Source organism: Hyla sarda, unplaced genomic scaffold (assembly GCF_029499605.1).
Source record: "Hyla sarda isolate aHylSar1 unplaced genomic scaffold, aHylSar1.hap1 scaffold_336, whole genome shotgun sequence".
Lineage (NCBI taxonomy): Eukaryota > Metazoa > Chordata > Amphibia > Anura > Hylidae > Hyla > Hyla sarda.
The window spans coordinates 5,255-19,939 of record NW_026610109.1 but is presented as its reverse complement, the minus strand read 5'-3'; the positions used below and the strand labels follow the sequence as shown (position 1 = coordinate 19,939).

General features: G+C 43.9%; 3 non-coding genes and 1 pseudogene across 3 annotated transcripts; all 4 read left to right on the top strand.

The window, feature by feature from the left end:
- The first annotated feature begins 449 nt into the window (after positions 1 to 449).
- LOC130330551 (U2 spliceosomal RNA) lies at positions 450 to 640 on the top strand. Its single transcript, XR_008873688.1, has one exon. It is a non-coding gene; the product is annotated as a U2 spliceosomal RNA (small nuclear RNA).
- Positions 641 to 2,735: 2,095 nt separating this feature from the next.
- Positions 2,736 to 2,926, top strand: LOC130330539 (U2 spliceosomal RNA). The gene has a single exon (XR_008873677.1). It is a non-coding gene; the product is annotated as a U2 spliceosomal RNA (small nuclear RNA).
- Positions 2,927 to 5,012: 2,086 nt separating this feature from the next.
- LOC130330526 (U2 spliceosomal RNA) lies at positions 5,013 to 5,203 on the top strand. Its single transcript, XR_008873666.1, has one exon. It is a non-coding gene; the product is annotated as a U2 spliceosomal RNA (small nuclear RNA).
- Positions 5,204 to 12,387: 7,184 nt separating this feature from the next.
- On the top strand, positions 12,388 to 12,594 carry LOC130330591 (U2 spliceosomal RNA; annotated as a pseudogene).
- The last annotated feature ends 2,091 nt before the right edge of the window (positions 12,595 to 14,685 follow it).

Genomic DNA, 14,685 nt, shown 5'->3' with positions numbered 1-14,685 from the left:
TGTCAAATAACCCGGATTTAACCCACACAGGTAAGTCCAATGGGGTGCAGGCATGTCCTCTATGCTTACAGCTTCCCGTGGGTGTTGGTTTGATACCGTTTGGGGACAGCCAAGGAGGCATCTGCAGGCAACAAAGGTAGGTGTGTGCTTGTGTGTGTGTTTCCTATGCAGATCCTAAGCCCAGTGTCACATGCAAGTAGGAGGAGTAAGAAGGGTTCCTGGCAAATCCGGGTTATGGATTGCATTTAAAAAGGCCCCGTGGGAGTGCAATGGGCCCCTGTCTTGCTGCTTAGCAATAATGGTATGGGTTTAGGTTCTGCTGTGTGTACTGGTGGTTGACTGCCCCCCAGCCCAGAGTGTGCATGGAAAATTGTCTGGCAGCCTCCCTGACAGCAAGCAGTGATAGTGCCCATGAAGGGCACCTTGTTGGGCCCGCCCCTTTCACGGTTATCGCTTCTCGGCCTTTTGGCTAAGATCAAGTGTAGTATCTGTTCTTATCAGTTTAATATCTGATACGTCCCCTATCTGGGGACCATATATTAAATGGATTTTTGAGAACGGGGGCCGATTTCGAAGCTTGCTTCCGTCGCCCTATGCATTGACCCGATATGGCAGTATCTTCGGGTACAGTGCACCACCCCCTTACAGGGTTAAAAAGAAAGATTCCTACTTTCATTGCTACCTGCTTGCTGGCTAGCCAGCTAGCCAGCCCTGTGGGCCTTGCTGCTGCTGCAGCCAAAAAACAAAAGGTGGTGCTGCTGCTGCTTCTGCTGCTTCTGCTTCTGCTTGTGTCTGGCCGCTGTTGGAGCGTCCAGGCACAGGACTTCTGCTGCTGCTGACTAAATGGCCTCCTTAATTGGATCATTTGAGTAGCCAGCACACCTGTGCAGGTAGGGCATGACATGATAGGCAGCTGCCTTGATAGCGGGTGGGTGCTGAATGTTCCTAATTGACAAAATAAGATTAATGCTTATGAAGAAATATAAAATCTCATCCCTTCCCCAATATCGCGCCACACCCCTACCCCTTAATTCCCTGGTTGAACTTGATGGACATATGTCTTTTTTCGACCGTACTAACTATGTAACTATGTAACATAACATGGGGGGGGGGGGGGGGTCTCCTGGCTGTTCACACAGGTGTGTCATTGCTGTACATTGACCATGCATTGCTTCTGTGGTATTGCAAAGGCAAAGACAAATGCTTCCAGCCATCCATTGCACTAATGGATTGGTCATCAGCTGGCTGTCTATGTCCCGCATCAATATAGACCAAAGTACAGAGGGTTAGGCTATGCTATTGTGCACCTACCTGATGCATCAGAAGGTGCGAGGCCCTTGCTAAATTCTGTGCACAGACTTTGAGATCTATACTTTAGACTGTATCTAAACCTGCTCCAACATGGACTGACATTCTGGCCTACTTTCAGCCGATGCGACTTGTCTGTCGCTGAACAGTCGCTTTTTATGTATTCAGCACCTATGTATAATGTTGTAAAAATGCTCTAGAAGCTAAAGTCGCAGAAATGTCACACATATTTGGCCTGCAACTTTCTGTGCGACAAATTCAGACAGGAAAAATCAGTATAAATCCTTAGAAAATTATCCCCCAGTGTCTCCATCTGCTGGCGGTATTGAATAAGCATTGCTGCACTGATGGGGTATGCATTAGACGAAAAAAAAGAAGAAAAAGAAGAATAATACGCCCAGAAAAGAGGCGAAAAGGAGAAAAACGTAAAAAAACGTGAAAAAAAAGTAAGAGGAAGAGAAGGGAAAAAAAGGTGGAAATGGGTTTAAAAGTGATTTCGGCGGAGAAATATATATATATATATATATATATATATATATATATATATATATATACGCGCACACACACACATATATATAAACGTATTCTCCGTTGAGATATTGCAGCCGCTGCTGTGTCCAGGCCCAGGAGCCTTAGCACTGTGCTGTGATGTCACTCAATACCACTGACATCACTAGGTGTAAACAACATCTCTCCTTTGCTGTGTATGTGACTATGGAGCTGTTTGGTGATGTCGTCTATTATGGCCTTCATAGAAGCAACAGGAGATTGTTGCATCCATCTAGAACCCTCAGAACTACAGTGCTATGATGTCACTCACTTCCACAGGCCTTGCAGAGTGTAAACAACAACAACCCAGCTTTGTTGTGTATGTAACCATAGGGATTTGTGATGTCACCTAGAACCTTCACAGCAGCGACAGCTTTATGAGGAGCATCAGCACTGCTCTGCCTGAGCAGAACCATCACCGCCATAGGTTGTCAAATAACCCGGATTTAACCCACACAGGTAAGTCCAATGGGGTGCAGGCATGTCCTCTATGCTTACAGCTTCCCGTGGGTGTTGGTTTGATACCGTTTGGGGACAGCCAAGGAGGCATCTGCAGGCAACAAAGGTAGGTGTGTGCTTGTGTGTGTGTTTCCTATGCAGATCCTAAGCCCAGTGTCACATGCAAGTAGGAGGAGTAAGAAGGGTTCCTGGCAAATCCGGGTTATGGATTGCATTTAAAAAGGCCCCGTGGGAGTGCAATGGGCCCCTGTCTTGCTGCTTAGCAATAATGGTATGGGTTTAGGTTCTGCTGTGTGTACTGGTGGTTGACTGCCCCCCAGCCCAGAGTGTGCATGGAAAATTGTCTGGCAGCCTCCCTGACAGCAAGCAGTGATAGTGCCCATGAAGGGCACCTTGTTGGGCCCGCCCCTTTCACGGTTATCGCTTCTCGGCCTTTTGGCTAAGATCAAGTGTAGTATCTGTTCTTATCAGTTTAATATCTGATACGTCCCCTATCTGGGGACCATATATTAAATGGATTTTTGAGAACGGGGGCCGATTTCGAAGCTTGCTTCCGTCGCCCTATGCATTGACCCGATATGGCAGTATCTTCGGGTACAGTGCACCACCCCCTTACAGGGTTAAAAAGAAAGATTCCTACTTTCATTGCTACCTGCTTGCTGGCTAGCCAGCTAGCCAGCCCTGTGGGCCTTGCTGCTGCTGCAGCCAAAAAACAAAAGGTGGTGCTGCTGCTGCTTCTGCTGCTTCTGCTTCTGCTTGTGTCTGGCCGCTGTTGGAGCGTCCAGGCACAGGACTTCTGCTGCTGCTGACTAAATGGCCTCCTTAATTGGATCATTTGAGTAGCCAGCACACCTGTGCAGGTAGGGCATGACATGATAGGCAGCTGCCTTGATAGCGGGTGGGTGCTGAATGTTCCTAATTGACAAAATAAGATTAATGCTTATGAAGAAATATAAAATCTCATCCCTTCCCCAATATCGCGCCACACCCCTACCCCTTAATTCCCTGGTTGAACTTGATGGACATATGTCTTTTTTCGACCGTACTAACTATGTAACTATGTAACATAACATGGGGGGGGGGGGGGGTCTCCTGGCTGTTCACACAGGTGTGTCATTGCTGTACATTGACCATGCATTGCTTCTGTGGTATTGCAAAGGCAAAGACAAATGCTTCCAGCCATCCATTGCACTAATGGATTGGTCATCAGCTGGCTGTCTATGTCCCGCATCAATATAGACCAAAGTACAGAGGGTTAGGCTATGCTATTGTGCACCTACCTGATGCATCAGAAGGTGCGAGGCCCTTGCTAAATTCTGTGCACAGACTTTGAGATCTATACTTTAGACTGTATCTAAACCTGCTCCAACATGGACTGACATTCTGGCCTACTTTCAGCCGATGCGACTTGTCTGTCGCTGAACAGTCGCTTTTTATGTATTCAGCACCTATGTATAATGTTGTAAAAATGCTCTAGAAGCTAAAGTCGCAGAAATGTCACACATATTTGGCCTGCAACTTTCTGTGCGACAAATTCAGACAGGAAAAATCAGTATAAATCCTTAGAAAATTATCCCCCAGTGTCTCCATCTGCTGGCGGTATTGAATAAGCATTGCTGCACTGATGGGGTATGCATTAGACGAAAAAAAAGAAGAAAAAGAAGAATAATACGCCCAGAAAAGAGGCGAAAAGGAGAAAAACGTAAAAAAATGTGAAAAAAAAGTAAGAGGAAGAGAAGGGAAAAAAAGGTGGAAATGGGTTTAAAAGTGATTTCGGCGGAGAAATATATATATATATATATATATATATATATATATATATACGCGCACACACACACATATATATAAACGTATTCTCCGTTGAGATATTGCAGCCGCTGCTGTGTCCAGGCCCAGGAGCCTTAGCACTGTGCTGTGATGTCACTCAATACCACTGACATCACTAGGTGTAAACAACATCTCTCCTTTGCTGTGTATGTGACTATGGAGCTGTTTGGTGATGTCGTCTATTATGGCCTTCATAGAAGCAACAGGAGATTGTTGCATCCATCTAGAACCCTCAGAACTACAGTGCTATGATGTCACTCACTTCCACAGGCCTTGCAGAGTGTAAACAACAACAACCCAGCTTTGTTGTGTATGTAACCATAGGGATTTGTGATGTCACCTAGAACCTTCACAGCAGCGACAGCTTTATGAGGAGCATCAGCACTGCTCTGCCTGAGCAGAACCATCACCGCCATAGGTTGTCAAATAACCCGGATTTAACCCACACAGGTAAGTCCAATGGGGTGCAGGCATGTCCTCTATGCTTACAGCTTCCCGTGGGTGTTGGTTTGATACCGTTTGGGGACAGCCAAGGAGGCATCTGCAGGCAACAAAGGTAGGTGTGTGCTTGTGTGTGTGTTTCCTATGCAGATCCTAAGCCCAGTGTCACATGCAAGTAGGAGGAGTAAGAAGGGTTCCTGGCAAATCCGGGTTATGGATTGCATTTAAAAAGGCCCCGTGGGAGTGCAATGGGCCCCTGTCTTGCTGCTTAGCAATAATGGTATGGGTTTAGGTTCTGCTGTGTGTACTGGTGGTTGACTGCCCCCCAGCCCAGAGTGTGCATGGAAAATTGTCTGGCAGCCTCCCTGACAGCAAGCAGTGATAGTGCCCATGAAGGGCACCTTGTTGGGCCCGCCCCTTTCACGGTTATCGCTTCTCGGCCTTTTGGCTAAGATCAAGTGTAGTATCTGTTCTTATCAGTTTAATATCTGATACGTCCCCTATCTGGGGACCATATATTAAATGGATTTTTGAGAACGGGGGCCGATTTCGAAGCTTGCTTCCGTCGCCCTATGCATTGACCCGATATGGCAGTATCTTCGGGTACAGTGCACCACCCCCTTACAGGGTTAAAAAGAAAGATTCCTACTTTCATTGCTACCTGCTTGCTGGCTAGCCAGCTAGCCAGCCCTGTGGGCCTTGCTGCTGCTGCAGCCAAAAAACAAAAGGTGGTGCTGCTGCTGCTTCTGCTGCTTCTGCTTCTGCTTGTGTCTGGCCGCTGTTGGAGCGTCCAGGCACAGGACTTCTGCTGCTGCTGACTAAATGGCCTCCTTAATTGGATCATTTGAGTAGCCAGCACACCTGTGCAGGTAGGGCATGACATGATAGGCAGCTGCCTTGATAGCGGGTGGGTGCTGAATGTTCCTAATTGACAAAATAAGATTAATGCTTATGAAGAAATATAAAATCTCATCCCTTCCCCAATATCGCGCCACACCCCTACCCCTTAATTCCCTGGTTGAACTTGATGGACATATGTCTTTTTTCGACCGTACTAACTATGTAACTATGTAACATAACATGGGGGGGGGGGGGGTCTCCTGGCTGTTCACACAGGTGTGTCATTGCTGTACATTGACCATGCATTGCTTCTGTGGTATTGCAAAGGCAAAGACAAATGCTTCCAGCCATCCATTGCACTAATGGATTGGTCATCAGCTGGCTGTCTATGTCCCGCATCAATATAGACCAAAGTACAGAGGGTTAGGCTATGCTATTGTGCACCTACCTGATGCATCAGAAGGTGCGAGGCCCTTGCTAAATTCTGTGCACAGACTTTTAGATCTATACTTTAGACTGTATCTAAACCTGCTCCAACATGGACTGACATTCTGGCCTACTTTCAGCCGATGCGACTTGTCTGTCGCTGAACAGTCGCTTTTTATGTATTCAGCACCTATGTATAATGTTGTAAAAATGCTCTAGAAGCTAAAGTCGCAGAAATGTCACACATATTTGGCCTGCAACTTTCTGTGCGACAAATTCAGACAGGAAAAATCAGTATAAATCCTTAGAAAATTATCCCCCAGTGTCTCCATCTGCTGGCGGTATTGAATAAGCATTGCTGCACTGATGGGGTATGCATTAGACGAAAAAAAAGAAGAAAAAGAAGAATAATACGCCCAGAAAAGAGGCGAAAAGGAGAAAAACGTAAAAAAACGTGAAAAAAAAGTAAGAGGAAGAGAAGGGAAAAAAAGGTGGAAATGGGTTTAAAAGTGATTTCGGCGGAGAAATATATATATATATATATATATATATATATATATATATACGCGCACACACACACATATATATAAACGTATTCTCCGTTGAGATATTGCAGCCGCTGCTGTGTCCAGGCCCAGGAGCCTTAGCACTGTGCTGTGATGTCACTCAATACCACTGACATCACTAGGTGTAAACAACATCTCTCCTTTGCTGTGTATGTGACTATGGAGCTGTTTGGTGATGTCGTCTATTATGGCCTTCATAGAAGCAACAGGAGATTGTTGCATCCATCTAGAACCCTCAGAACTACAGTGCTATGATGTCACTCACTTCCACAGGCCTTGCAGAGTGTAAACAACAACAACCCAGCTTTGTTGTGTATGTAACCATAGGGATTTGTGATGTCACCTAGAACCTTCACAGCAGCGACAGCTTTATGAGGAGCATCAGCACTGCTCTGCCTGAGCAGAACCATCACCGCCATAGGTTGTCAAATAACCCGGATTTAACCCACACAGGTAAGTCCAATGGGGTGCAGGCATGTCCTCTATGCTTACAGCTTCCCGTGGGTGTTGGTTTGATACCGTTTGGGGACAGCCAAGGAGGCATCTGCAGGCAACAAAGGTAGGTGTGTGCTTGTGTGTGTGTTTCCTATGCAGATCCTAAGCCCAGTGTCACATGCAAGTAGGAGGAGTAAGAAGGGTTCCTGGCAAATCCGGGTTATGGATTGCATTTAAAAAGGCCCCGTGGGAGTGCAATGGGCCCCTGTCTTGCTGCTTAGCAATAATGGTATGGGTTTAGGTTCTGCTGTGTGTACTGGTGGTTGACTGCCCCCCAGCCCAGAGTGTGCATGGAAAATTGTCTGGCAGCCTCCCTGACAGCAAGCAGTGATAGTGCCCATGAAGGGCACCTTGTTGGGCCCGCCCCTTTCACGGTTATCGCTTCTCGGCCTTTTGGCTTCGATCCTGTGCGGTTTACCGGGCAGGGTAGGAGTCGGAAGGGGTGGTGATCGGGGCCCTCTTTTGCGGGGGGCCCTGGATTGTTACTGGGTTGCGATAGTGGGTATCTTAACCTGCAAAAATGAGCGGAGAGAGGACTCGAGGACTCGAGGATACGGTGCGGATTTACGTTCCTGGCGAACACCGGGGGACGATTGGATTGGATCAAGTTGTGCTGGAGATTCTTCGCAAGCTCCAGTACCTTCAGGTATGGCATGTAATCGCTATGCAAGACTTCCCTAGGCAAGGGATTTACGATATAACCTTTTATGATTCTGAGGTTTGCCAGAGGGTCTACATGGACTTAGAAGATATGAAGAGGAGGAATGAGCCAGCTATAATGAGTAAGGTGAAAGTGGAGCCATTATTCATGAATATGTCTAAGGTTGTTATAGTCCATATGTACAACCCGAAGGTTTCGGATGAGATGGTGACCAATTTTTTGTACCGATATTGTGATGAAGTTAAATTTCTTGGAAGACTCAAGAACAGACATGGGTACTTTAATTGTAAAAGGAAATTTGTTGTAAAATTTAAAAAGGACGAAGGAATGGAAGAGGGAAGGAAGAGTATACCACAGGTATTTTCTATTGGAGGAGAAAGAGGTTTTTGTTTTTATGAAGGACAGTTGCAGTACTGTAGACGTTGTCACGCTTATGGACATGTACAGGAGTCTTGCCCTGAGCAAGGAGTATGCTGCAGGAATTGTGGGAAATCAGGTCACAACTCGGGTGAATGTACTGAGAAGAAAACGTGTGATATCTGTGGTAGTGAGGAGCATTTGGCTAGAGGATGCAGCTTATGGTATAGAAAGAAAATGAGCTATGCTGACGCGGCTGGAAATAGAAGAGAGGAAAGAGGAGAAAGGCCATTTCCACGTGTTTTTGGTGTGAATGCTGAGGTGACTCAGGTGATTGACGAGAACTCTGTAAAAGGGAGTGCAGCAGGTGTGACAGTGCAGCACATGAATACTCAGGAAAAATCTGGAAAAGGGGAGGAGGGTGACTCCACTGGTGTGCATTGTGAGGAGACTGGTGTTGGTGAAGAGTTTACTGAGGTCAGTAAGAAGAAAGCACGTAAAGGGAAAAAAGAGAAAGTGGTGGAGAGTGTGGAGACTGTGTGTAGGGAGGTTCCCCCATGTGAAGAAACAATTGAGGATTTTGAATGCCCAAACCCAGTGGTGGGGGAGGAGGAGGGGATGGAGTTTCAGGAGAATGAGAGTGAGAGATCCCTAACACCTGGGCAGAGGGTGATTAGTGGGGAGGAGAATGTAACATCTGAAGAGGAGGAGAAGGAGGAGGAGGAGGGGGAAGATGAAGATGAAGATGCAAATGGAGGCTTTCAAGGTAAAAGTAAAAGGTGTAAGAAAGGGAGTTGGTCAGGGGATCAGACGGATCCTGTGTATGGAGGTGAGAAAATGATGGACAGGGACTCTCAAGTGGGGTCGCCTGATTGCTATGGGATGCTGCTAAGGAAGGTTGAAGGTCAGAATACTAACTTCTAGTTAAAATGGATGTTAAGAAAATGGATTGCCTTCTTTCCTTTTTAATGGCATTGGTTGTGGCTACTCTTAATGTTCGGAGTATAGGAACAACCATCAGAAGAGCAGCAGTTTTTGATTTTTTGGAGAATGTGAAGGGAGATATATTTTGTTTACAGGAGTGTGCAATTAAGTCTGCACCTTATGTAGATGAATGGAAGAGAGGGCAGTCTTTTTGGTCTACATGCACAGAGAATAAAAATGAAGGTGTGGGGATTTTATTGTGTAACAGGGACATTAAAGTTTTAAATTGCCAAGTTTTAGTACCAGGTCGTTGTATGGTTTTAAATTTTGAGTTTTTAGGCCAGAGAATGAGAGTTTTTAATGCATATGCGCCAGCAGAAAAACAGGCACGTGTGTTATTTTTAGAGTCTCTTAAACTTTTTATTCCTGGTCGTGATGGTACTATTATTGTTGGTGATTTTAACTGCATTAGATCCGTCAATGATCGTGAGAGCTCTGCTAAGGTTAGAACTGATATTACTTCAAATGTTTTAAACCAAATTATACAAGACTTACATTATTCTGATGTGGGACTGATGGTTAGCACTGATGAAAGATACACCTATATATCAGATAGTGGCCGCTGTAAATCCCGGATTGATTACATTCTTGTCTCTGAGGGGATTAAGGTGGTCCGGTGCAATCAAATGATGTCAACTTTCTCAGATCATAAGATGGTGTCGGCAGAAATAAGTATTGCAGAGTCCTTTCATTTTGGTAGAGGGCTCTGGAAATTAAATGTAAGTCTATTAGAAGATGAAGAAGTAATGGCCGGTTTTAAAGATTTTTTTTTATCTTGTACTTCTAAACAATCTGTTTTTAGTAATGTTTTAGCTTGGTGGGATTGGGCAAAAAGTGAGTTTGCTAAGTATTTTAAGTTCATTTGCATAAGGAGGGCACAAGAAAAGAGGAGGGGTTATGAAAGGCTTATCTCACGTTTAGAAACTCTCTTTAAGTTTAAACATGTTGGTGTGGAGGTGGAGGAGGAAATTGAGAAGGTGAAAATTGAGATGAAGAACAGGTTGTTGGAAAGAGGTAGCAATATTGTTTTTAAATCCAAAGTTCAACATTTGGAGGAAAATGAACAATGTACAAGATATTTCTTTAAAAAATGTTTTAATGCTAGGGGTGTTTTTAAGTCTGTTTTAACTCCTACAGGGGAAGTTGTTGGTGATGAGATGGTGAAGGAGATTGGCAGATTTTATGAAACACTTTTTAGTAATAAGAGCAGAGCCAGTGAGACGGAGATGAATGATTATTGTAATATTTTAGAGAATAATGTCCCTGAAGGAAAAAGTGCATTTTTAATTGAGGAAGTTTGTGAAGGGGAGATCAAGCAGGCTCTGGACAAGACAGCGAAAGGGAAGACACCGGGCTGTGATGGCCTCCCCTTTGAGTTTTATTCAGTTTTTTGGCATATTTTAAAGCAAGATTTTACACGGGTGGTGCAATATGTTTTTAACTCAGGTATTTTAGCGGAGTCTATGAAGAAAGGAGTTATTACCTTGATACATAAGAAAGGTGATGAAAGAGATTTGAAAAACTGGAGGCCGATCACATTATTGAATACAGATTATAAGATCATTGCAAAGATTGTGGCGAACAGGATGAGTGACATAGTTGAGCACCTTGTTGGAGAATACCAAGTTTGTGCAGTGCCAAATAGGAGAATAACTGATAATTTATTAGTTTTAAGAGACTCTATTTATTATAGTAATTTTAATAAGAATGCACTTTTTGTGGAATCCATTGATTTTGAAAAAGCTTATGACAGAGTTGCTCATGATTTTATGTTTATGGTTTTAAAGCATATGGGTATTCCTGAGAAGCTACTGTTTGTGATTAAAAGTTTTTATTATGGGGCAACAAGTCAGATTTTAGTCAATGGACATGTGGGGCCGGGTTTTAATATTTTATCAGGAGTACGACAGGGATGCCCACTCTCCCCAATTTTATTCATTTGTGTCATTGAGGCCTTGCTCAAAAATGTACAGAAGGACAAATGTGTGAGTGGTGTTTTTATCCCGGGAAGTAATGGAAGGAATTTGAAGGTTTTAAGTTACATGGATGATGTGGTTTTTACTTGCACTTCCCAAGCTGATCTTAACAGAGTGAATTTGCATGTAAAGATTTTTTGCTGTATTGCTGGTATGAAAGTCAATTGGGGGAAGTGCCAATTGAGTAATTTTGGAAAGCAAGGAAAAGTGGTGGTGGATGGCGTGGATGAGAAGGAGGATATTGAAGTGTTAGGGGTTGTTTTTGAAAAAAATCTAAAAGGAGGGAAAAGTCATGAAAAGTTGGAGGAGAAGATAGAGAAGAAATTATCTTTTTGGAAATTGAGAAACTTGTCCCTTAAAGGTAAAGTTCTGATTTTAAAGGCAGTAATTTTGCCACTACTATTATATACTGCAATGGTTTTCCCACCCGGCAAATTATGGACCAGAAGGATGACAAGGAAGTTGTTTATTTTTTTCTGGGGTTCAAAGATGGAAAAGATGAAGAGGGAGGAAGTGATGAAGAGCGTGAAGAAAGGCGGATATAATTTCCCGGATATTAATCTGTTTTTAAAGACTCATTACTTTCTTTTAATTTATAAAGTGTCTCAGTGCAATAATTGGGTGGCAGACATGAGCAGGTATTTGGCAGGATGGTTGTTTTCCAAATGGGGCTGGTGTGAGAAGGATCTGAGGAGACCAATAGCGCAAGTTATACCTACCTTCTATGTGGTTCTCAGGTCTTTCAGTGATCAATTTGGTTTGAGTTCCCTGGGAAAACCTGAGAAAAAGAAAATTGAAAATGAAATAAGAAAAAATGAGAGATTATATGAAGTACCATTCTGCACTACTGCTCAGTCTGTGAAGATCTGGAATCTTTTTAATGTTAGAGGATTATCGAATAGACAGAGAGATGTAAACTGGATGACTTTTCATGGCTGCCTCCCAACCAGAGCTTTCCTGAATGGACGAGGAATAAGAGTGAGCGAGAAATGTCCAAGAGAGGGTTGTGGAGGCAGGGAGGATACAGTGCACTTATTTTGGAACTGTTTTTATGCAAGAGAATTTTTTATGCTTCTACAGAGGTTTTTTTCTGCAATCACGGGATATGTTGATTTTAATTTTGAGAAGATTTTTATTGGTCAGGATTTTAGCAGGAGAGAGGACACACGTGAAAGCTGGATTGTATTTTCTGTTTTTAAAGAAGTTTTATGGGATTCTAGAAACCTGCTTGTTTTTAAAAATGTGTGTATTTCTCCAAGGGAGTTGAAGAGACTTTTTTTTGGAAGGTTGTTTATTATTTTTCTATTTGACAAGAAGAGAATGGAAGAGGAAGAGGCTGAAAAGATTTGGAGATACAAGGAATGGAGAAAGTTGTAAGTATCCTGATCAAGGTTTTGAATTTGTGCTTCTCTTATAGTTTTCTTATTGAGATATTTTTCCGCATGATGTTTTTTCAGACTTTGTTTAGAAGTGATGAGTTTTGGTAGGTGACCTGATGATCGCTTGAACAATAGTCTGTAACTGAGGAAAAAAAAAAAAAAAAAAAAAAAAATCTGTTCTTATCAGTTTAATATCTGATACGTCCCCTATCTGGGGACCATATATTAAATGGATTTTTGAGAACGGGGGCCGATTTCGAAGCTTGCTTCCGTCGCCCTATGCATTGACCCGATATGGCAGTATCTTCGGGTACAGTGCACCACCCCCTTACAGGGTTAAAAAGAAAGATTCCTACTTTCATTGCTACCTGCTTGCTGGCTAGCCAGCTAGCCAGCCCTGTGGGCCTTGCTGCTGCTGCAGCCAAAAAACAAAAGGTGGTGCTGCTGCTGCTTCTGCTGCTTCTGCTTCTGCTTGTGTCTGGCCGCTGTTGGAGCGTCCAGGCACAGGACTTCTGCTGCTGCTGACTAAATGGCCTCCTTAATTGGATCATTTGAGTAGCCAGCACACCTGTGCAGGTAGGGCATGACATGATAGGCAGCTGCCTTGATAGCGGGTGGGTGCTGAATGTTCCTAATTGACAAAATAAGATTAATGCTTATGAAGAAATATAAAATCTCATCCCTTCCCCAATATCGCGCCACACCCCTACCCCTTAATTCCCTGGTTGAACTTGATGGACATATGTCTTTTTTCGACCGTACTAACTATGTAACTATGTAACATAACATGGGGGGGGGGGGGGTCTCCTGGCTGTTCACACAGGTGTGTCATTGCTGTACATTGACCATGCATTGCTTCTGTGGTATTGCAAAGGCAAAGACAAATGCTTCCAGCCATCCATTGCACTAATGGATTGGTCATCAGCTGGCTGTCTATGTCCCGCATCAATATAGACCAAAGTACAGAGGGTTAGGCTATGCTATTGTACACCTACCTGATGCATCAGAAGGTGCGAGGCCCTTGCTAAATTCTGTGCACAGACTTTGAGATCTATACTTTAGACTGTATCTAAACCTGCTCCAACATGGACTGACATTCTGGCCTACTTTCAGCCGATGCGACTTGTCTGTCGCTGAACAGTCGCTTTTTATGTATTCAGCACCTATGTATAATGTTGTAAAAATGCTCTAGAAGCTAAAGTCGCAGAAATGTCACACATATTTGGCCTGCAACTTTCTGTGCGACAAATTCAGACAGGAAAAATCAGTATAAATCCTTAGAAAATTATCCCCCAGTGTCTCCATCTGCTGGCGGTATTGAATAAGCATTGCTGCACTGATGGGGTATGCATTAGACGAAAAAAAAGAAGAAAAAGAAGAATAATACGCCCAGAAAAGAGGCGAAAAGGAGAAAAACGTAAAAAAACGTGAAAAAAAAGTAAGAGGAAGAGAAGGGAAAAAAAGGTGGAAATGGGTTTAAAAGTGATTTCGGCGGAGAATATATATATATATATATATATATATATATATATATATATATATACGCGCACACACACACATATATATAAACGTATTCTCCGTTGAGATATTGCAGCCGCTGCTGTGTCCAGGCCCAGGAGCCTTAGCACTGTGCTGTGATGTCACTCAATACCACTGACATCACTAGGTGTAAACAACATCTCTCCTTTGCTGTGTATGTGACTATGGAGCTGTTTGGTGATGTCGTCTATTATGGCCTTCATAGAAGCAACAGGAGATTGTTGCATCCATCTAGAACCCTCAGAACTACAGTGCTATGATGTCACTCACTTCCACAGGCCTTGCAGAGTGTAAACAACAACAACCCAGCTTTGTTGTGTATGTAACCATAGGGATTTGTGATGTCACCTAGAACCTTCACAGCAGCGACAGCTTTATGAGGAGCATCAGCACTGCTCTGCCTGAGCAGAACCATCACCGCCATAGGTTGTCAAATAACCCGGATTTAACCCACACAGGTAAGTCCAATGGGGTGCAGGCATGTCCTCTATGCTTACAGCTTCCCGTGGGTGTTGGTTTGATACCGTTTGGGGACAGCCAAGGAGGCATCTGCAGGCAACAAAGGTAGGTGTGTGCTTGTGTGTGTGTTTCCTATGCAGATCCTAAGCCCAGTGTCACATGCAAGTAGGAGGAGTAAGAAGGGTTCCTGGCAAATCCGGGTTATGGATTGCATTTAAAAAGGCCCCGTGGGAGTGCAATGGGCCCCTGTCTTGCTGCTTAGCAATAATGGTATGGGTTTAGGTTCTGCTGTGTGTACTGGTGGTTGACTGCCCCCCAGCCCAGAGTGTGCATGGAAAATTGTCTGGCAGCCTCCCTGACAGCAAGCAGTGATAGTGCCCATGAAGGGCACCTTGTTGGGCCCGCCCCTTTCACGGTTC